The 27,721-nt window shown below is 44.9% G+C and overlaps 1 protein-coding gene across 1 annotated transcript in view; it reads left to right on the forward strand.

Annotated features, from left to right (window-relative positions):
* LOC123759448 (uncharacterized) overlaps positions 1-27,721 on the forward strand; it is a 326,826-nt gene that overhangs the window by 220,622 nt on the left and 78,483 nt on the right. The gene's annotated exons all lie outside the window — the stretch shown is intronic.

A 27,721-nucleotide genomic window follows, 5' to 3' on the forward strand; every position in this document is an offset into this window, starting at 1 on the left:
GGCTCGTGTTGTTTATCTTTCTTTGCCATCTTTATCATCATTGTTTAAATCCAGTTTTGCTCTTGCCTCATCTTACTCACAGTCTGCTTTATAATCTTGTGCTTTGTTTCACAGCTTCATGTTCAGTTTCGCAGCTTCATGTTTAGTTTCGCAGCTTCATGTTTAGTTTAGGTCTGGTAATCATGAAGTTTGGTACTTTCCCCTCTCTCCTCCCCACCACAGGCCTGGTACTGCCTCTCTCTCCTCCCCACCACAGGTCTGGTACTGCCTCTCTCTCCTCCCCACCACAAGCCTGGTACTGCCTCTCTCTCCTCCCCACCACAGGCCTGGTATTGCCCCTCTCTCCTCCCCACCACAGGTCTGGTACTGCCTCTCTCTCCTCCCCACCACAAGTCTGGTACTGCCTCTCTCTCCTCCCCACCACAAGTCTGGTACTGCCTCTCTCTCCTCCCCACCACAGGTCTGGTACTGCCTCTCTCTCCTCCCCACCACAAGCCTGGTACTGCCTCTCTCTCCTCCCCACCACAGGTCTGGTACTGCCTCTCTCTCCTCCCCACCACAGGCCTGGTACTGCCCCTCTTTCCTCCCCACCACAGGTCTGGTACTGCCTCTCTCTCCTCCCCACCACAAGCCTGGTACTGCCTCTCTTTCCTCCCCACCACAGGCCTGGCTAGTCACTACCCAGTAACGTCACACTGGTTTAGCTGTATTTCATCCCCTGTTCACCCTCCTCTCACATCACAAACAGATCCCCCCCCCCATCCCGTCCCATTTGCTTGGGCTTGCTTTCTCCTGCTATTTCTCCACCCCATTTACTCATATCGTTATCATGCCCTTTTTGTTTCCCTCTGGCCCTTTTATTTACCCCTTTTCCTTGCTATCATCCATTCCCTCGCGTCTATTTTGCAGTATAGTCGCTCATTCCTTTCGGCTTCCTCTGCCTTCCCCTGTTCATGTTACCCTTCTCTCCCTTCTCCCGGTCAGCCTCTTCCAGGCGTCCCTCCTCTACTCCATGGTCGCAGTTCCTGGCCTCAGAACTTACCTTGGTAGTCGCCGAAGGCGTGGACGACCAGCAGGGAGCTCTGCAGGAGAAGCAGTAGCCTGAGGAGAGCAGGCAACAGGGCCGGCGTGTGGAAGGCAGGGCTGCCGTCCGCGAGGCCTGCCACCCGAGTGCTGGCGTCGGGGTGGGTCATCGTCCACAGTGTCGAAAGTTGTCGTTGTGTTGGTGTGTCTATGTCTCTCTCTCTCTCTCTCTCTCTCTCTCTCTCTCTCTCTCTCTCTCTCTCTCTCTCTCTCTCTCTCTCTCTCTCTCTCTCTCTCTCTCTCTATGTCTCCGTCTCTGTGTTTCTGTGAGGAGGGAGTCTCACTGGGCTGCCACACTGAGGAAAGGTCGCCTGACCTTCCGTCTCTCTTGGGTTTTACCTTAGGTCACTCAATGGCGGTTTTCTCCTCAGCGCTTTTGCGATCCATCTAGTTCTCTATTCATTCTCCCTCCAACATAATTATTATGTGTTTTTGTTTTTCCTTGCAGCCTTTGGCTTCTCACCGCTACTCGTTCAATGTTCCGATGTTATTGCATCAGAGATTAGATATCAGCTTGCTTCGGAGGTTACAAATTCACAGATAATAATTTAAGTAATGATTATAAATATATATATATATATATATATATATATATATATATATATATATATATATATATATATATATATATATATATATATATATATGATAAGACATTATGTCACTGAGCCTCTAGTTTGCAGTTGTTTCTGAGGTTCCTGTATCAAGATTAATTCTGACATTTATAAGCTTGGTGACTGACACATTCACTGAACACGACACTGCAAATCCTTACTCTACATTCATGCACGCACGCGCACACACACGCACGCGCACACACACACACACAAACACATACACACACAAACACACATATACACACACACACACACACACACACACACACACACACACACACACACACACACACACACACACACACATAATTAGGTGATTAGGTGAGTACACACACACACACACACACACACACACACACACACACACACACACACACACACACACACACTCACACACACACACACACACACACACACACACACACACACACACACACATAATTAGGTGATTAGGTGAGTACACACACACAAACACACACACACACACACACACACACATAATTAGGTGATTAGGTGAGTACACACACACAAACACACACACACACACACACACACACACACACACACACACGCACACACACACACACACTCACACACACACACACACACACACACACACACACTCACACACACACAGGAACCATCACCTCAAAAAGCACAAGATAAACTTGAAAAAGTTACTGAGGTATGCAAAGCGTCTCGTCCAACAGTTCATGTTCCTCTTCCATGACCAATCAGTCTTTCATTCATGAACCCGTCCCTTGGACCACCAATCTCTCCTTCTCATTCGTGGAACCGTTCCTGCCCATCAATCACATCCTCTTATTCACGTTCACACATTCACGTCTCGTCTATCGCGATCAGGTGATCTATCAGGCTCACATCACCTTTTAAGGTTGGGTCAGCCACCAGCTTACAAGCTAACCTTGTTCAACCAAACTGTTTATGTCTACCTCTTAAATGACATCAAGATCATTTGTTTCATGTTATAAATGCATTATTGATTTTCGCTTTGTACTTCCGTCCTAATCTCTCTCTCTCTCTCGTAGGTTCTGGTCTTCACACGGTCGACCGTCGTATACCTTGGTGATGCTCCATCATCAATCATCCCTTCAGTTATCTTCCACGTCACTCTCATGTAGTCATACAATCATACAGATGTTCCTCCTACAGTTGTATCACATACATGCTTCATACACGGTTAATTCAATTAGGTCTGGAGAGTTTTTTACCCTTCATCACTTTCAAAATACTAAGTATACTAATGCATACTTTTTGCTTAAAATATCTATAAGTAATACCTAGCTTTCTTTAATTTAAATAAAAAGTTATATTAATTATTTTACCTCTATATCTAGAGGTATTGTAAGGTATTCCTGGGTGTGTATGTATACCCATTCTTCCATTCATAATATTCATTTCAGTCTGTTAATTTCAGTCTCCCATTTTTATTCTTAAAGTTTTTCATCACACGAAGCTTGTGAAATGACCACTCATATGAACACATTTAAAATGAAAATTAACACAATAACATCATGAAGTTTCTAACAAGAAGTCATTCAGTGCCTTATATTTTTTTTTTTTTTTTTTTTTGAGATATATACAAGAGTTGTTACATTCTTGTACAGCCACTAGTACGCGTAGCGTTTCGGGCAAGTCCTTAATCCTATGGTCCCTGGAATACGATCCCCTGCCGCGAAGAATCGTTTTTTCATCCAAGTACACATTTTACTGTTGCGTTAAACAGAGGCTACAGTTAAGGATTTATCGTCATTCATTAACAAGCGTACTTCCTCTTTACTCTTGCTTTTACATCTATTACTCCATTTCACTCTTAAAGTTTACTTTCTTAAATATTTATCTCAATCCTTGCACACTAAGCTTTCTATCCACAGAATATGTGAACACTCTCATCCTTTAATTATCTCAATTTATTCCGTTAATATTTCCGTCATAAGAGCCAGTCTTTGATACCTTAAGAGAAGTCTTCAGTCCAACCATTCACACATTCTCTCTCTCTCTCTCTCTCTCTCTCTCTCTCTCTCTCTCTCTCTCTCTCTCTCTCTCTCTCTCTCTCCCTCCCTCTCTCTCTCTCTCTCTCTCTCTCTCTCTCTCTCTCTCTCTCTCTCTCTCTCTCTCTCTCTCTCTCTCTCCCTCTCTCTCTCTCTCTCTCTCTCTCCCTCTCTCCCTTCCTCCCTCACACACACACTCACACACATTCATTCTGAAACATGCACATAAATTACCATATGGAAAAATTCTGAACATTTGTATGTATTAAACTTTATCGATAAGTGAAGTGGACCATAGCTGATATTAACAGTATGTATTCTTCTTGTTACATGAGTTAAGAGAGTGGAATACATAATGTTTTGGCCAGACCACAAACTGGGACCAAGTCACCTATAATGTTTACTGTTTAATGTTTATATATGTTTACTGGGATCCGGTAATTTATCTTTAGCTCTCCTACCAGGAACAAGTCGCCTGTGATGGTAGGGTTACCTACCAGGATCAATTGGCAAACCATGGACTCGGATCCTATAAGAATCAATCCGCCTGCTATGGTCTGGTCAACAAGAATCAAGTAAACTATGACGTTAAGGTCACCTCTCTGGAGCAAGTCATCTACCAATCGACTTGAGAATGGTCCAGGACGGACCGAAACGTCGTCGTCCCTTCACCTTCTAGTGTGTAGTCTGGTCAACAAGTCATCTACCATTTTTTGGTCACGTATAGTTATCAAGTTACGCTTCTGTTGGTCATCTCCCAGGATCAAGTCATCTACCAAACATTCTCCACACCATAGCTTTACTTTTTAAATAATAATATTAGGTTCAAAGATATTTGTCATGGGCTATTTTTTTAAATAATAATAATAATATTATTATTATTAAATAATGATATTAGGTTCTAACATTGTCATGGCAAATTTTTCAAATGCATTAAGTGCCAGTAAATTAATTTAAACAGTAATTATATTCATTTCAATGGTTTACTTCTAGCAATTCTGGACAGATCAATTGCAATCATTGGAATGTTTTGAATCCATAACGTAGAGAACGAGTGCAATTGATTCCTAATCTCTTCTGATGAATTTATAATAAACTTAAAATTGAAGTTTATGTCTTAGTATTGCGTGTGTGTGTGTGTGTTCGTTGATAACACCAGTATTCATAAGGACTCAATGATATTGAACACAGAGGCCTCTGGAACATCATCTAACACAGGGCAGAGTTACAGAGTTCTGATTGACGATAATTTAGGAGATCTGACAAGTGTTTCAAGCACCATGTGAAGCACTATTCAGTATTTCTTATTAATGAGTGAATACTCTTCTTTAAAGATGTATTTTTAATTTTTTGCCACGTGGATATTCATGTTTGGGTCACGTCAGCTGTCTTGGTAACGACTGACGTCATGATGTCACTGTGGAAGATGACGGCTCAGGAGCATGTCTACATGTAACGGATGTTACATGTAGACTTGAGTAACATAACTACAGGTGGGTCAGGAGGAAACAGGTGGGTCAGGAGGAAACAGGTGTGCCAGTGGGTCATCCACCGGCCACTATACATTTACAGAGACACAGTGGGTCATCCACTTACACTCACGGAGACACAGTGGGTCATCCACTTACACTCACGGAGACACAGTGGGTCATCCACTTACACTCACGGAGACACAGTGGGTCATCCACTTACACTCACGGAGACACAGTGGGTCATACACTTACACTCACGGAGACACAGTGGGTCATCCACTTACACTCACGGAGACACAGTGGGTCATCCACTTACACTCACGGAGACACAGTGGGTCATCCACCAGCCACTACACATTCACAGAGATACACTGGATCATCCACTACACACTCACAGATACACAGTGGGTCAGCCACCAGCTACTACACACTCACCAGACACAAGTGTGAGGTGAGTCAGTGGGTCAGCCACCAGCTACTACACACTCACCAGACACAAGTGTGGTGAGTCAGTGGGTCAGCCACCAGCTACTACACACTCACCAGACACAAGTGAGGTGAGTCAGTGGGTCAGCCACCAGCCACTACACACTCACCAGACACAAGTGTGAGGTGAGTCAGTGGGTCAGCCACCAGCCACTGGTCAAGTAACCACCACTACAGGAAACTTTTCTCGTCATCTCAACAGCTGGTCATTACCCTCATCACAACATACATTTCCTCATTCATTTTTGACCAAGAAGTTCATAAACTTATCTCATTATCATGTGAAATAACCGGAAGTAAAAAAAAGAGACAATTCACAGTCATGCAGAACTAGCAGTTCACTCGTCAAGACGGAGCACACTGGCACTGCTGCGTATGTAAGTATGTAGCTTCTCTAGGCACTAAAACTGGTGGAGGCGTCGTAACGAGGCACTTGGGGGCTGTTAACTGTGGTCTTTCCTCACTGGGGAGAGCTGCGACTCGGGCCAACAACGAGCGTGAAATTTTCGTAACGCATCGCTTGACCAGGTTTTCCATTAGTCCCATCACCACACTCTCTCTCTTCCCCTTATTTGATTGTCTTAAAAAAAATTTCTTATACGTATATCATAAAACTCTTGTTATTTCCATATGTAACACGTAATTATATATGATATATAAATTAATCATTGCGTATATACCTTATTTTATATTGTGTATATATTTCATGTATAATATATACATATATCAAAATATTACTCATTGGTCAGTTGGCAAATGTAGCCAACTGCTTCAGCGACACACAAGCACAGTGAACGCTGCGAGGGGGCGGGTTCCCCTTAGATAAGAGGACGCTACAAGTCCGCATGGTGAGGTGCGGTCCGCCGCTGCCTGACACCGCCAGCCCGCCGCCGCTTGTGTTCCCCTCGCCACGACTGGCAGCGAGGGGAGGAAGGCTGGTGGTGAGAGAGAGAGCAGGTGTGGTGGTGGCGGCGGCGGCGCGTGGTGGTTGTGGTGGTGGCGGGTGGAGGTGGCACTGCTCGTGGCACCGACACAAGGTGGGCCAGTCGGCCTGGCACTGGTGGCCAGCACCCACGCCAGCTCCTCAGCTTCCTCGCCCCGCCCTCCGCCACGCCCCTCACACACACCCACTTAATCCCAACCATCTCAGCTCCTTATATATCCTGACTCGCGACTCAAAACCACTTAATACCCCCAGCAAGCCGCATTATCCCACACCTCGCTTCTCCCTGCCTTCAGCTCCATCTAACCCACTGGTCAACCCCTTCTATCCAGCGTGGGGGGCACACACACACTATTCTACCGTCCACTTCCACTCTCAATTCCAGCCCATCATCAAAACAGTGTTGTGAGGTTCACAACATATTAGTCAAACACTGTGGCTACAGACACTATACATAGTCGGTATTTGGACCTACCGTCCACCCAGCCATGTTAGAGACTATGACTTGAGACGTGTTCGTTCACCTTCAGTCTGTAAACACTCCCTAAACCACAGTAACCAACGCACCTTACCTAACCTTACCTAGACATAACTATACATAAACCAACAATATAATAATAACAGTAATGTCTTATCACAGACATAATACCATAAGATTAAAAACACACACTAATGTATATGTGTATGAGTCATGCACTCTATCACTTCATTATTGATTGTCCAGACATTCCAAATCTTAATGCTAACGTTATGAGGGACTTATGTCTATCAGTGACTACAGGAACGTTGGTCTGGCTCTCTGTGACCCGTCTACTGGCCGTGTTGGACCTGTTCAGTTATAGTTGAACTGCTATGACTCTAAACTTCTTTCTCTAATCTGACCTTAAAGTGTTGGATGGAGGTGGCGTCTACAACTTCTTTTAATGCATTCTACTTTTGACCACTCGGGGTATGAGAATTTCCTAACATTTCTTTGGTTCATTTGTGTTTCCATTTGTGTCCTTAACAACCTTCTCTCACTTTAAAGAGGCTACTCCATTCTACCTTGTCTATTCCCCTTACTATCTACTATGTTGTGATCATATCTCCTCTGTTTATTCTTCTCCAAGATTGTGAGGTCCAGTTCCTTCAACCTGTCCTCACAACTCAACCCTCGTAGCTCTAGCACTAATTTAGTAGCAAACCTCTCCTCTTTTCCAATTTTAGTGTTATGCTTCACAGGGTATGGATTCCAGGCAGGAGCTGTATATTCCAGCAATTGTCTAACAAAAGTTGTGTCGATTGCCTTAAAATAGGTTTTAGGTTATTGATTAGGTTTCAAATGACGTTCCTGATTAGGTTTCTAAATGACGTTCTAATGTTTGTCAGCGTCCCATATGCTGCTGATGTCACCCTGCCTACGTGTGCCTCTGATATCAATGATGGAATTATATCCACTCCCAATTCTCGTTCTTTCTTCGTCTCCTGTAGCTGCTTTACATTTATGTTATAACCACTTTATGGTCTCCTTTCTCTCATTCTCATTCCTTTACCTTACACTTATTGGGATTGAACTGCAGCAACCAATTGTTTGCCCACTCCTGGAGTTTGTCATGGTCCTCCTGCAACATTCTGTAGGCCTCCTGTGTTTATACAGTCCTCATTATCTCTGCGTCATTTGCAAACATTGACATGTATGCATGCGATAAGTCACAATAACGTGGCTGAAGTATGTTGACCAGACCACACACTACAAGTTGAAGGGACGACGACGTTTCGGTCCGTCCTGGACCATTCTCAAGTCGAATCGACTTGAGAATGGTCCAGGACGGACCGAAACGTCGTCGTCCCTTCAACTTCTAGTGTGTGGTCTGGTCAACATTGACATGTATGAGCTCACACCCTCGGGTATATCATAAATTATGAACTTTAGTGGTCCAAGGACCGAGCCTTTAGGGGGGTCCTCACATGTGACACTTCTCAAGCTGGAGACCTCGCCCCTAACTGTGACTTAGTTGTCGGTTCTTCAAGTACTCCCTTACCCAGTTTATTGTCTTTCCAATTATCCCAGCTTGCATCTCCATTAGGTATACCAGTCTTTCGTGAGGAACAGTATCAAATGCCTTTTTACAGTCTAGGACAATTAAATCTACCCCCGGCTACTTATTCCTGTCTTGTTTTTGTAATTTTGTCATAGAACTCGATTAAGCTCGTCAGAAAAAATATTAAAATTCCGAAAACTTTGGCTTATTAGGCAAATTTAAATATATATAAATGCACATCTATCTCTTCATCTAACAGTCCATCTATCTATCCGTCTATCCATCTATCATATATGTATCCATCTATCATCTATGCATCCATCTATCTATGTATCCATCTATCTCTCCACCTAACAATCCATTTAATGTAACTTTCTATTCATCCACCTATCCCTTTATCCATCCATCAATCCATCTAACCATCTACCCATTCCTGTACCTGTCCTTCTATCAGTGTGTGTGTCTGTATCCGTTTCCTATGCCAATTTGGGCGAGGAAATAGCCTTCAAACGTCTCGAAATTTGGACATACAGACAGACATTCTGTCTTATAGTACAAATATATACATTGCCAACCACCATAACGCGAATAATAACACTTCATTCCCCCCCCCCCCTAGACAATCAAAGAGCCTCGAACCACTGACCACATAATCCGTAACTAGATTTGTGGTCGGCAGTTCGTGGTTCAGGTGAATGAAAGGTTATTATCCATGATATGGTCGTTAGCAGTGCCGATGACAAGGTCTAGGATCACCTGACACCTTTATGCCACCAAAGTGGCACCTTAGGAAAGGCTTAAAGGTCCAGCTTGACAACATATGGGTACCGCTGGACCCCTTTTCTTAAGGGGTGTTGTTAAATATATATATATATATATATATATATATATATATATATATATATATATATATATATATATATATATATATATATATATATATATATTATTAAATAATATGACCGAAAAAGTAAGATTAATAATTCTAACACGAATTCGTGTTAGAATTATTAATCTTACTTTTTCGGTCATATTTAATAATATATGTCTACAGGAAAGACTGCTACAAAAATATACTAATATATATATATATTTATATATATATATATATATATATATATATATATATATATATATATATATATATATATATATATATATATATATATATATATATATATGTCGTACCTAGTAGCCAGAATGCACTTCTCGGCCTACTATGCAAGGCCCGATTTGCCTAATAAGCCAAGTTTTCCTGAATTAATATATTTTCTCTAATTATTTTCTTATGAAATGATAAAGCTACCCATTTCATTATGTATGAGGTCAATTTTTTTCATTTGAGTTAAAATTAACGTAGATATATGACCGAACCTAACCAACCCTACCTAACCTAACCTAACCTATCTTTAGAGTTTAGGTTAGGTTAGGTAGCAGAAAAAGTTAGGTTAGGTTAGGTAGGTTAGGTAGTCGAAAAAAAATTAATTCATGAAAACTTGGCTTATTAGGCAAATCGGGCCTTGCATAGTAGGCTGAGAAGTGCGTTCTGGCTCCTAGGTACGACATATATATATATATATATATATATATATATATATATATATATATATATATATATATATATATATATATATATATTTTTTTAAAGTTTGTGAGGGTACCACCTCTGGTGCCAATGTGGGGACCCATAGCCTCGGAGAAGAAAATAAAAAGTATTCAGAGGAGACCTTGTGGTTTCTCACTGAACACTAATATTATCTTCTCCTACCACCCCCATTCTTTTGTATGTACACATATATATTTACTTTATTTGAACTTTGTTACAAAAAGATGTATATATATATATATATATATATATATATATATATATATATATATATATATATATATATATATATATATATATATATATATATATATTCTAAAGTGGGCTATTGCAGTCTTTCCACCATCAGAGCAGTGAGTATTTCTGGCTAGTATTCTCTTCATAATACAATACTTGCTCTGATTAATTATTCAACGTAATTGGATCATTGAGTCGAGCGTGGAGTAGGGGGGGGGGGTGATGTGGCATGGTTGGTATGGTTCTGGTGTAGTACTGTTGTTATGGTTGTGGTGTACTGGTACTCACTTAATTGTACTTGCGGGGGTTGAGCTCTGGCTCTTTGGTCCCGCCTCTCAACCGTCAATCAACTGGTGTACAGGATCGTGTTCAAGCGCGGCGGACTATAAGCGCAGTGGCGCATAGTGCGCGGTATGAAACTGACGTCGTGTTTAAACGAGGACAGCGACCAAGGCTACTGTTGTGGAGTGTCGCTGGTGTGTACCCATCCCGACCTGACCCAGAGTGTGTCCGTCGTCCCAAGTATACTGGCGTTATACTTCGCAACGTGTACTGGCGTTGGACACCTAGGTATAGTGTAATACAGTTAGTACGGGTGTTAGCCAGCTGTCACGGGCTGCTTCCTGGGGGTGGAGGCCTGGTCGAGGACCGGGCCGCGGGGACACTAAAAGCCCCGAAATCATCTCAAGATAACCTCAAGATAGTAGTGGCATATTGGACACCTGAGTGTATTAACTGGTGTGTAGTGTCCGTGGTTGGAGGCAATTGAAGACGTGGAGATAGTGTAGTGCACGGGATTATCGGCACTGAGGCGCCAGGGTGTAGATTGTGTAGTGTTTGTGGGTGTTTTAAGCGATGGGGTTAATGTAGTGTAATTGATATTGTGGCACCTTAACACAGGTGTTAGGGAGGAGTGTCATGCGCCTACTGTAAGGGATTATACCGGACAGGTGTGCGTTAGTTAATTAAGGGATTATTGCCAGGAAATGTAATGTGTTGTGCTGGCTTTTGGTTACTGAATTGTTAGTGATGTGTTCAGGCGCACGGCGCGTGTATGTGTAGTGGAGCTGTGGTGATGTTACTGGTGATGTTACTGGTGCTGTGGTGATGTTACTGGTGCTGTGGTGATGTTACTGGTGCTGTGGTGATGTTACTGGTGCTGTGGTGATGTTACTGGTGCTGTGGTGATGTTACTGGTGCTGTGGTGATGTTACTGGTGCTGTGGTGATGTTACTGGTGCTGTGGTGATGTTACTGGTGCTGTGGTGATGTTACTGGTGCTGTGGTGATGTTACTGGTGCTGTGGTGATGTTACTGGTGCTGTGGTGATGTTACTGGTGCTGTGGTGATGTTACTGGTGCTGTGGTGATGTTACTGGTGCTGTGGTGATGTTACTGGTGCTGTGGTGATGTTACTGGTGCTGTGGTGATGTTACTGGTGCTGTGGTGATGTTACTGGTGATGTTACTGGTGCTGTGGTGATGTTACTGGTGATGTTACTGGTGCTGTGGTGATGTTACTGGTGCTGTAGTGATGTTACTGATGCTGTGCGATGGTGATATTTTTGTGTTCCTTTCGTATATTTTATCGCAAAACGTGTGATTGTGTTTTTGGCCGGTGTAACGCTGGGGGTTTTGTGTGTGAACAAAACAGAACCGGTTTGGGTTCTGTTAGTGTACCAGTTTGGGTTCATTGAGAGGACCCGTGAAAGTCGAAAGAAGGGAGCGGTCAGGGTACAATGTGCGGACCAGCAAGGGACCGGTCAGGGTACAATGTGCGGACCAGCAAGGGAGCCGTTCATTGACTGATCACATCCCGGGGTGTGGACGAGACGGTCCAAGGTAGAGGGCCAGGTGGACCATTATCAACGTGACTGATGGAGCCAGACAAAGCTAGAGAAAACGTTAACAGCAATTTGTAAAGTGTAAAAGAAGATTCTTGTGTAATTGTTCCTAGTTTAAAGACGGTACTGGAGATGTTTATGTCCTGGTCGGTGTGATGATGAAGATGGAGGTGACCCATCTGCCCCGTACACTGTTACCTACTACACTATGGTGGAAAATATCGGATGAGTCACGATGGTCTAGAAACTGTGATGCCAGAGCCACTAAGGTGGCCGGGTGACCACCAGCAACAATCGGAATACACATGACCAGGGGAGGAACTTGATTCGCTGTGTCATAGCGAACCCGCTTTGAAGGCTGAACTTATATTGGTTAACAGTTCGGCTCTCAGGCGTGATTGGTAGCAGGTGCTGCAAGAGTAATTGTCCACATCTGGTGACGAGATGAGCTCCAGGAACAACAGCAGGGACCTTCCGGGGAGATTCGGGATTTCTCGAGAGAGCTGAAGATCGAGAATGGTCTTCACTACCACCACTACCACCACTGGTGGTGGTGGTGGTAGTGGTGGAGAGGTTTGGTGGTGGTGGTAGGGGTGGAGAGGTTTGGTGGTGGTGTGAAACTGGTTCAGAATGTGTGGAAATTTATGTTATTGGCAATCTATAAGAAATCTAAGGCTTCCTTCCCCCGATATCTGTGGTGGTCTCCACCTGAGGCTGACACCTCCTACCACAGCTGTGGCTGACACCCGCCAACACAGCTGTGGCTGAGTCCTCCACAAGACCCGGCAGCTAAAATTTCTCAGACGAGTCTCAGGCAATTGAGAATGCGGGAGATAAAGAATAAATTGGTGCCACGTTCATGATACGGGAGTCAAAGTTGTGGGCGTGGGATTAAAGCTCAGTTCTGGGCCCTCATAGACTGCTCTGGGCCCTCACAGACTGCTCTGGGCCCTCACAGACTGCTCTGTGCCCTCACAGACTGCTTTGGGCCCTCACAGACTGCTCTGGGCCCTCACAGACTGCTCTGTGCCCTCACAGACTGCTTTGGGCCCTCACAGACTGCTCTGTGCCCTCACAGACTGCTCTGGGCCCTCACAGACTGCTCTGGGCCTTCACAGACTGCTCTGGTCCCTCACAGACTGCTCTGTGCCCTCACAGACTGCTCTGGTCCCTCACAGACTGCTCTGGGCCTTCACAGACTGCTCTGTCCCCTCACAGACTGCTCTGTCCCCTCACAGACTGCTTTGGGCCCTCACAGACTGCTCTGTGCCCTCACAGACTGCTCTGGGCCCTCACAGACTGCTCTGGGCCTTCACAGACTGCTCTGTCCCATCACAGACTGTTCTGGGCCCTCACAGACTGCTCTGTCCCCTCACAGACTACTCTGGGCCCTCACAGACTGCTCTGTCCCCTCACAGACTGCTCTGGACCCTCACAGACTCCTCTGGGCCCTCACAGACTGCTCTAGACCCTCACAGACTGCTCTGTCCCCTCACAGACTGCTCTGGGCCCTCACAGACTCCTCTGGGCCCTCACAGACTGCTCTAGACCCTCACAGACTGCTCTAGACCCTCACAGACTGCTCTGGGCCCTCACAGACTCCTCTGGGCCCTCACAGACTGCTCTAGACCCTCACAGACTGCTCTAGACCCTCACAGACTGCTCTGGGCCCTCACAGACTGCTCTGGGCCCTCACAGACTGCTCTAGACCCTCACAGACTGCTCTGGGCCCTCACAGACTGCTCTAGACCCTCACAGACTGCTCTGGGCCCTCACAGACTGCTCTGGGCCCTCACAGACTGCTTTCTGGTTTTGTGTGAAATTAGAGGTGCATTATTATGGTCCCGGTGGATTTTTTGTCGTGTGTGAACTCACCAATTTGTGCCTGCAGGATCGAGCTCTGGCTCTTGGACCCCTCTTGTGTACTTACCTAATTGTGCTTGCAGGGGTTGAGCTCTGGCTCTTTGGTCCCGCCTCTCAATTGTCAATCAGCTAATGTACAGGTTCCTGAGCCTACTGGTCTCTATCATATCTACACTTGAAGCTGTGTATAAAGTCAGCCTCCACCACATCACTGCCTAGTGCATTCCATTTGTCTACTACTCTGACACTGAAAAAAATCTTTCTAACGTCTCTGTGGCTCATTTGGGCACTCAGTTTCCATCTGTGTCCCCTAGTGCGTGTGCCCCTTGTGTTAAATAGTCTGTCTTTATCTACCCTATCAATTCCTCTGAGAATCTTGAATGTGGTGATCACGTCCTGTCTAATTCTTCTGTCTCCCAGTGACGTGAGGTTTATTTCCCGTAGTCTCTCCTCGTAGCTCATACCTCTCAGCTCGGGTACTAGTCTGGTGGAAAACCTTTGAACCTTTTCCAGTTTAGTCTTATGCTTGACTAGATATGGACTCCATGCTGGAGCCTCATACTCCAGGATTGGTCTGACATATGTGGTATATAATGTTCTGAAAGATTCCTTACACAAGTTTCTAAGAGCCGTTCTTATATTAGCCAACCTGGCATATGCCGCTGATGTTATCCTCTTGATATGAGCTTCAGGGGACAGATCTGGCGTGATATTAACCCCCAGGTCTTTCTCTCTCTCTGACTCTTGAAGTATTTCATCTCCCAAATAATACCTTGTATCTGGTCTCCTGCTCCCTACACTTATCGTCATTACAGTGCATTTGCTTGGGTTAAACTCTAACAACCATTTGTTCGACCATTTCTGCAGCCATTTGTGTGTGTGTTCGTGCGTGTGTTTGTGTGAGAGAAAATGTGTGTGTGTTACTATTTTTGGCTGTGGATTCGAGTTCTTAGCTCTTGGACCCCGCCTTTCTAACCAATATATTTGTCTGTTTTTTTACATATATTTTCTCTGTAATACCCGCACACACACACACACACACACACACACACACACACACACACACACACACACACACACACACACACACACACACACACACACACACACTTCCCCAGGAAGCAGCCCGTAGCATTCGTCTAACTCCCAGGTATCTGTTTACTGCTAGGTGAACAAGTGCATCAGAGTGAAAAAAATCTGCCCATTTGTTTATTTAATGCAAAAAACTCCCAGTTTATGCTTCACGGATTCTTCGCCTTCTTTAAAATATTCATTTGCTCGATAAATCTTGACAGTAGGATAAAACTTTTTTAACTACTTTCATTTTCATGCATTCAACTCTTTTTTAATTGAATTTTCCATCCTTTAGAGTGAGAAACTTTGTATAATAATGTTAAAATTATGCTCAGTGCGTTCCCTCGCTGCCTCACAATGCTCAGTGCGTTCCCTCGCTGCCTCACAATGCTCAGTACCTTCCCTCGCTGCTTCACAATGCTCAGTACCTTCCCTCGCTGCCTCACAATGCTCAGTGCCTCCCCTCGCTGCTTCACAATGCTCAGTACCTTCCCTCGCTGCCTCACAATGCTCAGTGCCTTCCCTCGCTGCCTCACAATGCTCAGTACCTTCCCTCGCTGCCTCACAATGCTCAGTGTCTTCCCTCGCTGCCTCACAATGCTCAGTGTCTTCCCTCGCTGCCTCACAATGCTCAGTGTCTTCCCTCGCTGCCTCACAATGCTCAGTGCCTTCCCTCGCTGCCTCACAATGCTCAGTGTCTTCCCTCGCTGCCTCACAATGCTCAGTGCCTTCCCTCGCTGCCTCACAATGCTCAGTGCCTTCCCTCGCTGCCTCACAATGCTCAGTGCCTTCCCTCGCTGCCTCACAATGCTCAGTGCCTTCCCTCGCTGCCTCACAATGCTCAGTGTCTTCCCTTGCTGCCTCACAATGCTCAGTGCCTTCCCTCGCTGCCTCACAATGCTCAGTGTCTTCCCTTGCTGCCTCACAATGCTCAGTGCCTTCCCTCGCTGCCTCACAATGCTCAGTGCCTTCCCTCGCTGCCTCACAATGCTCAGTGCCTTCCCTCGCTGCCTCACAATGCTCAGTGTCAGCCAAAACTTTCATGAGCTGTTAGTCCTCAGCTGGTGTATTGAGCCTCTGGGAAGCCGGTTGGCCGAGCGGACAGCACGCTGGACTTGTGATCCTGTGGTCCTGGGTTCGATCCCAGGCGCCGGCGAGAAACATTGGGCAGAGTTTCTTTCACCCTATGCCCCTGTTACCTAGCAGTAAAATAGGTACCTGGGTGTTAGCCAGCTGTCACGGGCTGCTTCCTGGGGGTGGAGGCCTGGTCGAGGACCGGGCCGCGGGGACACTAAAAGGCCCCGAAATCATCTCAAGATAACCTCAAGAAGCCCCATTTAGATTATGAAGTACAGCGCTGGTCGCTGTAAGATACAGCGCTCACTGATTCACTTGAATTTGTCCGGGTGTCAAAATTAATGCCAGGAATCAGAAAGATTCTCGATGAAAGAAATGTTGAGAAATCAATATACAGAAAGATTAGCAAGAAAGCTGATGAATATGGGAAGATTTGAAGATGAATCTAAATAAATGAAAGGGTATAACGTAAGATATTTTGTTGATGAGTTAATTAAATATATCAACATTATATGTATGTGAAACATTTTATACAAACTGAATAAGTTCGGATTCTGAAAATTGAAGGAGGAAAATTTTGCTTGAAAAGAGATTTGTTGATTTTTTTTAAAGAAATTTCCAAGTAACGCAATTGAGGTGTGAGAGCTAAACTATCTCAAGCGCTGTGACGTATATAATTATAATTCACTGTGTCAGGGAACAGGCAGCCTGCTTATATATACAGTACACGTTAGGCTTATATCGAAGTCACCCCCCTCCCCCCTCTCCCGTAAGGGTGGAACTACTGACCCCGCCTAGGCTGCAACCCACAGAAAGCTGGCTAACTTCTGAGTACTTATTTACTGCTAGGTGAACAGATGCATTAGGTGATGGGAAACGCCCGGGACCATCTCTCTCTCTCTCTCCCTCTCTCTCTCTCTCTCTCTCTCTCTCTCTCTCTCTCTCTCTCTCTCTCTCTCTCTCTCTCTCTCTCTCTCTCTCTCTCTCTCTCTCTCTCTTTATCTCTCTCCCCTCTTCTCTCTCTTTCAGAAAGAGTGAGAAATACAGAAACAAAATTATAGAGAATCCGAATAATATGAGAAGAACAGTGAATCTATAGAAGAGAAGAACAAACAGTAAAGCTGTGGAGATAAATATATAAGGGATAAAGATAAAAAAAAGTAAATATAAATAAATATAAATAAATATATATATATTATATAAGTAAATATATATTAAAAATAAGTATAAATTGCCGCTTTATCTGGCAGCACACCCAGCGGTCGTGACCCGCTTGTGGTGAAGGACCAGTTACCTGAAGGTAAGTGGCCAGTAAATGGTCACTTGACAACCTGTTAGGACACAATTGCTCGCCAGTTAGCGTGCGGGGTCACAGTCTGAGTGGTTAAGGGAAATTTTGGAGTTGTCGTGACTGTGAAAGACAGCAGTCGCAGGGAGACAGAAGGTCTGGAAGAGCCAATATTGAAACTAAAATACAGTTTCCTAACTGGACCCGTCACTAGAGAAGAGGCTGATTGATCAAGATTGTAATGGAGTGTGAGTGAGCCAGAGGACAATGGAGTGATACAATACAAATTTGTTTTTTTCCGTGACAGACAGATAAATATGAGAGCTGAATTGAACACTTGGAGAACAAGGAAGTAAATATATACAAGACAAGGTAACCGTCATGTGAAGGACTAGATAGTTATTATTAGGGACAAGGCAGCAATATGAATATATGAGGAACAAGGCAGTTAATATATTAGGGAGAAGGCAGTTAATATATGAGTTATTGACGGGGGTGGTAGGAGAAAAGCACACAGAATCTGTATTGGAGGGGACCTAAACATTCATTTTAATGTGTTTTATTGATTTCCTCCGAGGCTAAGGGTCCCTTTCTTCCAGCCAGAGTGGTACTCCCTTCCATATATATATATATATATATATATATATATATATATATATATATATATATATATATATATATATATATATATATATATATATATATATACGTATCTTGCTTGAAATGATGAAAGCGAGGGAACTCGGCCATCCACCTTTCATCTCCACCGACTTCAAACCTTGTGCAGACAGATGGGATATCCGGCGGTGCCCGGGCGCCCCAGGATGCAAATCTGCCATCAGATCATCCGTTCTGAAGCATACTTGAAAAATTATATAATGGTTATATTCAGGAAATATTCATACAAGTTTTACCTGTAGGTATGTGTGCAAATTACGAAGAAGAAATTCACAGGCGATTATCACCCCTACGTATGTATGCCTCTATGACTACAGGTCCGTCTGTCTGTCTGTCGCTGCGAGCCATAGATCACTAAGAACTTTATTGACCCGAAGAGCTGTGGCTTGCGCGTTTAAGGCACCTTTGGTCACATTTGCAGTCTCAGTGCCGCCCGGACATGGGCCAGAATTTGATGAAAAACTGTACCCAAGTGGATCCGTGAGCCTCGTCCCTGGAGCTGAGTTAATAAACTCCAGGTTGTTGTTGTTTTTAGACTGGATTGTAGTGCGAATCTTCTCTGTTGGTCCTGCACTGACCATCCGTGCAGGACCACACCCACCACAGACCATCCGTGCAGGACCACACCCACCACAGACCATCCGTGTAGCACCACACCCACCACAGACCATCCGTGTAGCACCACACCCACCACAGACCATCCGTGTAGCACCACACCCACCACAGACCATCCGTGTAGCACCACACCCACCACAGACCATCCGTGTAGCACCACACCCACCACAGACCATCCGTGCAGCACCACACCCACCACAGACCATCCGTGCAGCACCACACCCACCACAGACCATCCGTGCAGGACCACACCCACCACTGACCATCCGTGCAGGACCACACCCACCACTGACCATCCGTGCAGGACCACACCCACCACTGACCATCCGTGTAGGAGTCATGGGTGTATGTTTACCTTCTATTACTTATGTACATAATTTGGAAGAGGCTGGTGGATATGACCAGCAAACAAGGACTCTCCGCCCACTGCCTCATACTCCGGTGTCTTCATATTTGGTGCTGAGTTACACACCACTTGTTTCACTATATATTCTAACATGTTAATTGTGATAAACATAATCCTTGAATTTCTTGACGGCCCCTGCCATCAACTTTACCCCCCCCCCTTCCTCCATACTCCCTCTCCATACTCCCTCTCCATACTCCCTCTCCATACCCCCTCTCGATACCCCCTCTCCATACTCCCTCTCCACACCCTCTCTCCATACTCCCTCTCCATACTCCCTCTCCATACCCCCTCTCCATACTCCCTCTCCATACTCCCTCTCCATACTCCCTCTCCACACCCCCTCTCCATACTCCCTCTCCATACTCCCTCTCCATACCTCTCGGCTCCCTGACATCATCATGCCTACCCTTCCACGACCTCCTCCAATCTTCACCATCACTGGCCACACCCAACCTTCACTATCACTGGCCACACCCAAACATCACCATCACTGGCCACACCCAACCTTCACTATCACTGGCCACACCCAACCTTCACCACACTGGCCACACCCAACCTTCACTATCACTGGCCACACCCAAACATCACCATCACTGGACACACCCAAACATCACCATCACTGGACACACCCAAACATCACCATCACTGGCCACACCCAACCTTCACCATCACTGGCCACACCCAAACATCACCATCACTGGCCACACCCAACCTTCACCACACTGGCCACATATCATGTCGGGTTTACACCACAGCTTACCAACATAACTTCCTCTAACAATCACTCAGCAAAAACACAGTAACAATATTGGCGCACAGGTTCCTTACTTCAATAAAACGTAAACAAACGGAACACCTAACGGAACACGTATAACGGAACACGTTACTGTCCAACAGTAACACACACAGTGTTACTGTCCAACAGTAACACACACATAGTGTTACTGTCCAACAGTAACACACACAATGTTACTGTCCAACAGTAACACACACAATGTTACTGTCCAACAGTAACACACACATTGTTACTGTCCAACAGTAACACACACAGTGTTACTGTCCAACAGTAACACACACATTGTTACTGTCCAACAGTAACACACACAGTGTTACTGTCCAACAGTAACACACACAGTGTTACTGTCCAACAGTAACACAGTGTTACTGTCCAAACAGTAACACACACAGTGTTACTGTCCAACAGTAACACACACAGTGTTACTGTCCAACAGTAACACACACAGTGTTACTGTCCAACAGTAACACACAATGTTACTGTCCAACAGTAACACACAATGTTACTGTCCAACAGTAACACACACAGTGTTACTGCCCAACAGTAACACACACAATGTTACTGTCCAACAGTAACACACACAATGTTACTGTCCATCTGTAACACACACAATGTTACTGTCCAACAGTAACACACACAGTGTTACTGTCCAACAGTAACACACACAATGTTACTGTCCAACAGTAACACACACAGTGTTACTGTCCAACAGTAACACACACAGTGTTACTGTCCAACAGTAACACACACAGTGTTACTGTCCAACAGTAACACACACAGTGTTACTGTCCAACAGTAACACACACAGTGTTACTGTCCAACAGTAACACACACAGTGTTACTGTCCAACTGTGCAACAATTAGCGTGGTTCACCCCAGGGAACGTGTTCAATTAACACTGTAATAACTACCTAATTAATTAACACGTCCCCTCAACACTGATATGTTATCAATGAAGGCACAAAGAGCTCTAATCAACTGTTCGGGTTTATATATCCATGCGAAATCAACAATATACAACAATATCAATTAGACTTTTTACATATACGGAACGGTAGTTCAGCTTTGGTTGATTTGTGTTTTCTTCCACGCTGGTCGCTGTACGGAGCGACACTGGAAGGTGTGATTCACCAGTCTATCTGATAAACGCTTCCACTCAACGCAAGTCACGTGTTCAGTCACAGTCCTTGTTATCTCAGTCCCTGTCTCATGTGATCCCTGGAGAGTTATCTCAGTCCCTGTCTCATGTGATCCCTGGAGAGTTATCTCAGTCCCTGTCTCATGTGATCCCTGGAGAGTTATCTCAGTCCCTGTCTCATGTGATCCCTGGAGAGTTATCTCAGTCCCTGTCTCATGTGATCCCTGGAGAGTTATCTCAGTTCCTGTCTCATGTGATCCCTGGAGAGTTATCTCAGTCCCTGTCTCATGTGATCCCTGGAGAGTTACCTCAGTCCCTGTCTCATGTGATCCCTGGAGAGTTATCTCAGTCCCTGTCTCATGTGATCCCTGGAGAGTTATCTCAGTCCCTGTCTCATGTGATCCCTGGAGAGTTATCTCAGTCCCTGTCTCATGTGATCCCTGGAGAGTTATCTCAGTCCCTGTCTCATGTGATCCCTGAAGAGTTATCTCAGTTCCTGTCTCATGTGATCCCTGGAGAGTTATCTCAGTCCCTGTCTCATGTGATCCCTGGAGAGTTATCTCAGTCCCTGTCTCATGTGATCCCTGGAGAGTTATCTCAGTCCCTGTCTCATGTGATCCCTGGAGAGTTATCTCAGTTCCTGTCTCATGTGATCCCTGGAGAGTTATCTCAGTCCCTGCCTCATGTGATCCCTGGAGAGTTATCTCAGTCCCTGTCTCATGTGATCCTGGGAGATTTCGACCAGGTAATCTTCCAGCTCTTACAACACAGAGAATTTAAGAAAAAGAGTCACGAAAGTTTATCTCCAGACAAGTCTGGTGTACACTCCCGCCCTCTCACACTCTCCTGCAGTCACTACAGTCTGCATGAACCATCCTGCACACCGCATGGGGTACGTGCAGGGATTAACTGTCAAGATATCGTGGCTGGAGTTGGTGTGTTTACAAGATGATAACTGGAACGAAGGTCAGGCGGCGGCGGTGCGAGTTTCAGCAATACGAAACACGTTATGGTTGAGAGGCACAAGGGCGGCGATGCACACACACACACACTGTCTGCCGTACGTGATGGGAATGATGCACACACTTGCCACACACTCTTCACGATAACAGTGAAAACACTTTACTACATGACGATTCTTTATTCTAAATAATCTTAAGATACTCTCTCTAATCATCAGAGTATTCTCTCTTCATTTATAAGTAATGCGTGACTGATTCTAATGATTCGGATTAAGTTTAATAGGAGTTTACTATTAAGTTTACTGGGAGCCGGCCGGCCGAGCGGACAGCACGCTGGATACGTGATCCTGTGGTCCCGGTTCGATCCCGGGCGCCGGAGAGAAAGGGTGAGCAGAGTTTCTTTCACCCTATGCCCCTGTTACCTAGCAGTAAATAGGTACCTGGGAGTTAGTCGGCTGTCACGGACTGCTTCCCGGGGATGGAGGCCTGGTCGAGGACCGGGCCGCGGGGACACAAAAAAGCCCCGAAATCAACTCAAGATACTAAGTGGCTGCTGTTATTCTGACGTTACTTGACTCCTTTGTAAAGTGATTTTGACCTTTGGCCTAAGTTCCTAAGTGACCTAAGGCTCCGTGGTGTAGTGGTAAGACACTCGCCTGGCGTTCCGCAAGCGCTTTGTCATGGGTTCGTATCCTGGCCGGGGAGGATTTACTGGCCGCAAATCCTTAACTGTAGCCTCTGTTTAACTCAACAGTAAAATGTGTACTTGGATGAAAAAACGATTCTTCGCGGCAGGGGATCGTATTCCAGGGTCCTGCCCGAAACGCTACGCGTACTAGTGGCTGTACAAGAATGTAACAAACTCTTGTATATATCTCAAAAAAAAAGCAAAAATCACACAAAACTTATACAATGAGACGCCCCGTTCAGAAAGCTTCCTTAACTCCAGATCGCCCTCGTCAAGACGGACGAACTAGGCTGCGAATTAGTCAATAGAAACGAGGCATTTATTTCCGGATCCTTCTGAGAGGTTGAAGCGAGGTCAGCACACCAGGTGACCTCTCCCACAGTAATGCTGCCGGTCAACACTATTGGAGCCTATGCCCCCCCCCCCCCTTGGGTCAGTAAACTGCAGCTAGCATCATCCATAATGGAGACTAATGGTTGGTCGCTTATATAATAGTATGTAAGTGGGGTATTTTGTCCGAATAAATCAGTCCATTATCACACACCGGAGCCTTTGGAACAAATGTTCCAGGTACATGGAACAAAGGCTGCAAGTACTCACATGGAACAAAGGCTGCAAGTACTCACATGGAACAAAGGCTGCAAGTACTCACATGAAAACAAAGGCTCCAAGTACTCACATGGAACAAAGGCTGCAAGTACTCACATGGAACAAAGGCTCCAAGTACTCACATGGAACAAAGGCTGCAAGTACTCACATGGAACAAAGACTCCAAGTACTCACATGGAACAAAGGCTCCAAGTACTCACATGGAACAAAGGCTGCAAGTACTCACATGGAACAAAGACTCCAAGTACTCATGGAACAAAGGCTCCAAGTACTCACATGGAACAAAGACTCCAAGTACTCACATGGAACAAAGGCTCCAAGTACTCACATGGAACAAAGGCTGCAAGTACTCAGGTCCAACAAGGCTCCAACCACCGAAATGATGCAACAAGGCATTAAGTCCTCAAACGATGTAACGAGGCTTCAACTTTCCTTGCAAATAGTATGCTTATTGGCTAATAGCAGTTTACATCTACATAATGCGACTATGTAAGCAAGGAAGCCATTTTTGACTCGTGTTCCCAGAACTAATTACATTCACGTCTCCTCCAGCAAAGATAACGAAAATTGTGAAAATAATGAGCAGAGGTAATGTTATTAACATAAAAAAATGGGAATATGCGTGTCATTACCGGGAGAGAAAACTGAATTTGAAACGTTGCCTCAAGCCACCTTTCTTTTATGTTTTATAGTTCGTATATATATATAATTTCCGAAAACTCTTGACCCCTGAAGGATTCGAACCCGGTCAGCCAGTGTCTCCATGTCCCGCTGACTCAGCCAGCGATTGTCAGAGGTATTGGGACGTCCTGAGACCAACAACATCCGTCAGCACTCTTGGAGTTACTGGCCACAAATATTGCATCAAAACACTTCAGCATGTTGGGACGCATGAAAGTCAAGTGTGTGCGCAGGTACATCACTGGACTGCCGGGGACATGGAGAGCCTGGCTGAGTGGAACTCGAATCCTTCACCTTTGTGCACTGAATTTTTTTCTTGTCACTAAACCATTTATGTGAACTTAGAAATATTCCTTCAAGAAATTAATTATATTTGTTTATGAGAGTAGATTCATCGTCATACCCCGGTATATCATTCCAAGTAGAGTTACTACGATCACCATGTGAGACTAACGAACGTTCCTTAGCTCTTAACGATAACGCTGCAAATTGTGGAGTCAAGCTCCTGGTTTCTGCTATCAACCACACGTTCCTAATGTTAGTACATCAGTGATGCAGACGGGTCTTCACTCATTCCGGAATGGTTCCCGTTCTCTCGCTAGAACGTAAAGTCCACAACAATCTCCACCTGGAGAAATAACTTAACACATTGTATTTCTTTTACTGAGAACAAAGTTTATAACTCTCTTACTTTTGAGATCTTCCTCTCAGCAGATCACTTCATAATTCACCCGCCGCATAGATTCGCTCTCATACTCCCGGCCACACACTGTCTTCCCAGAGAGACTCGCTCTCCACCACCCACTGATTATACCCAATAAAGCTCGGTATGAATTCTTCGCTCAAACCCAAAGGAACTTTGAAGAAAACTGCTCCAAAGTCTCCAGCTCATGAGCTCCACTTACCTACAAATTACCTTCCTGGATATCAGAATACTAAGTGACGCCTCTTTTGTTCAGCAGATCCTGGAGTACCACTCCGCCTGTGGTCTGTAGTCCTGCTGTTCCAGGAACCTTTCCAGTAAACTCCAGCGTCGCTTTGGTATTTCTCAAGTCAACAATTAAGGACTAGGCAGCGCCTGCCTCGACTGAAGTAAACAACAGGAACGCTCTGTTGAATCCCAGTCATCGACCACAATGATGAGTTGGGGCTCCACCTCATCTTGTTGAATTCGTACTGATAACGCGATGCCATGTAAGCCCTGCTGGGTCACGTGATCACCCTTAGTCCCAGAATTAATAGGCATGAGTAACGAAGGCTGAGGAAATTGCACCTCACATCGCTGGAAGAAGCAAAAGCTCGGGGAGACATGATCACCATTTACAAAATTCTCCGGGGGAACTGATAAGGTAGATAAGGATGGATTATTTAAAACGGGTACTGGTACTTGCTCCAGGGAACACAGGTGGAAGTTGAGTACACAAATGAGCCAAAGGCATTAAAAATAACTTTTTCGGTGCCAAGGTAGTAAATAAATGGAACGCACTAGGAAGTGATGTGGTGGAGGCTGACCCCATACACAGTTTCAAGTGTAGATATGATAGAGCCCAGTAGGCTCAGGAATCTGTACACATGTTCATTGGGAGTTGAGAGGCGGGACCAAAGAGCCGAAGTTCAATCCCTGCAAGCACAAGTAGGTGAGTACAACTAGGTGAGTACACACTCACACACAGTGAGTGTGTGTGAAAGAACTTTTTTAGTGTCAGAGTGGTTGACAAATGGAATGCATTAGGAAGTGATGTGGTGGAGGCTGACTCCAAAGGACCAAATCTGTACACCTGTTGATTGACGGTTGAGAGGCGGGACCAAAGAGCCAGAGCTCAACCCCCGCAAACACAACTAGGTGAGTACACACACACACACACACACACACACACACACACACACACACACACACACACACACACACACGCACGCACTTTACTGTCGACATACCCGTGATGACAGGCCATCTCAGTAATTGTTTCCTGAATTTCGACGTAATACTTCCACCACTTCTCATCGTCCTGACCATTCCCTTTGTTATTGTCTTCCTCCCAGACCCTCCCATTCTTACGTCCATCCTCGTCCTCCCATTCCTGTTCCCATCCTCGTCCGCCTAGCCTCTTCCATCCTCGTCCTCCTAACCGTTCCCATGCCCTCTTCAAATCGTCCGCCCAACCTTTCTCTTTGAACTGCGTCGCATTTCAATGCTGATTGGCCGCCTCCATCCCAATCACCTCTTTCATAACAATTAACATTATTATTTTTACTGCAACTGTCCAGTGGTTGTCCGTGGCAATAACTGAGCTCCCCAACACCAGGATTAATGCTTCGCCCATCAGTAGGACGCTCCAGTGCCCGCGGAGTGGGCGAGGCGGCGACAATGCTAGGCTAGTTTCATATCGACCTGCAGGCAACGCATACCCGAAACTTAATTTTATTTTCCCACTTGTCAGCGGTGCTGTTGTTATTTATGTAATTGTTTTTGTTGTTCTTGCTCTGCCTGGCAGTCGGTCAGCGAGTGCCCAAAGATTGCTAGAGTTTGAGAATTGTTATAAGTATTGATGCCAGTGGATTTTTGTAGTTGACAGGGATGTAAAATATTGAAGGTGCTTGTAGCCTAAGCCATCAGTCAGTGTTGATACGTATACTTAGCAGTAAGGGCAAAGTTTATTTGCTTATGTATGCCAAAGCTCTTTTGTATGTATACATACCGATACTTATCAATGTTCTCGTATAGTATAAAAAATTGTATAGTAGAGTATACCTTTAGTATACTGGGGATCTGTGCACCAGGGGAGCATACCTGAAGATGTCACCGTGATGACGAACTGTCGTAATACAATGGAAAGACAAAGTTATCTCCTCCTTCTTCACCCGCTACGTTGTATAAGGTATTTTCGTAAAATGGAAAAGGTCCATAGTAAAATAAAAAAAAGGTAGCCGGCAGCACCCGGGTCTCTTCTTCCCAAACCTTTTCCCATATATGTATATATATATATATGTTTCATTGAATATGACCGCATATTCTGTATTAATTATTTTCTGGTTTAGGGCTTCTATCCCTCTAACTATTTTCTTAGCATCAGGGCTTAATTGAAATAGGAGTTCTCCAAAACTCATTTTCGTACTTTTAAGGTGAAGAAAAGAAGTGATTTACTATAGAGTGTATTACACTTATTTGTATAATTTGCACGACGTTTCGAACCTCCATGGTTCATTCTCAAGTGAACAGATCTTACATTACAATTTTAGATCTTAGATTACAAATTCTTGAGGCAATTCACATAAGAATAGAGCGACCTACCATGAACACCCAAATCACGGAACTATTTACTCTACCCACCATGAGAGTAAGGACAAGACAAGAACATATCGATGCCAACACAGAAGACAATGTCCAACATAACAGGCCAATTACACTGGATTAATCTTTGTGTTTGGATAGGAGATGCCTCGTATGGGCCAATAAGCCTTCTGCAGCCTCTATGTTTATCCCTTATGTATCCCCCCATGTTTTCACCTTCATTGTATTATCACCTG

This window comes from Procambarus clarkii, chromosome 32 (assembly GCF_040958095.1).
Source record: "Procambarus clarkii isolate CNS0578487 chromosome 32, FALCON_Pclarkii_2.0, whole genome shotgun sequence".
Lineage (NCBI taxonomy): Eukaryota > Metazoa > Arthropoda > Malacostraca > Decapoda > Cambaridae > Procambarus > Procambarus clarkii.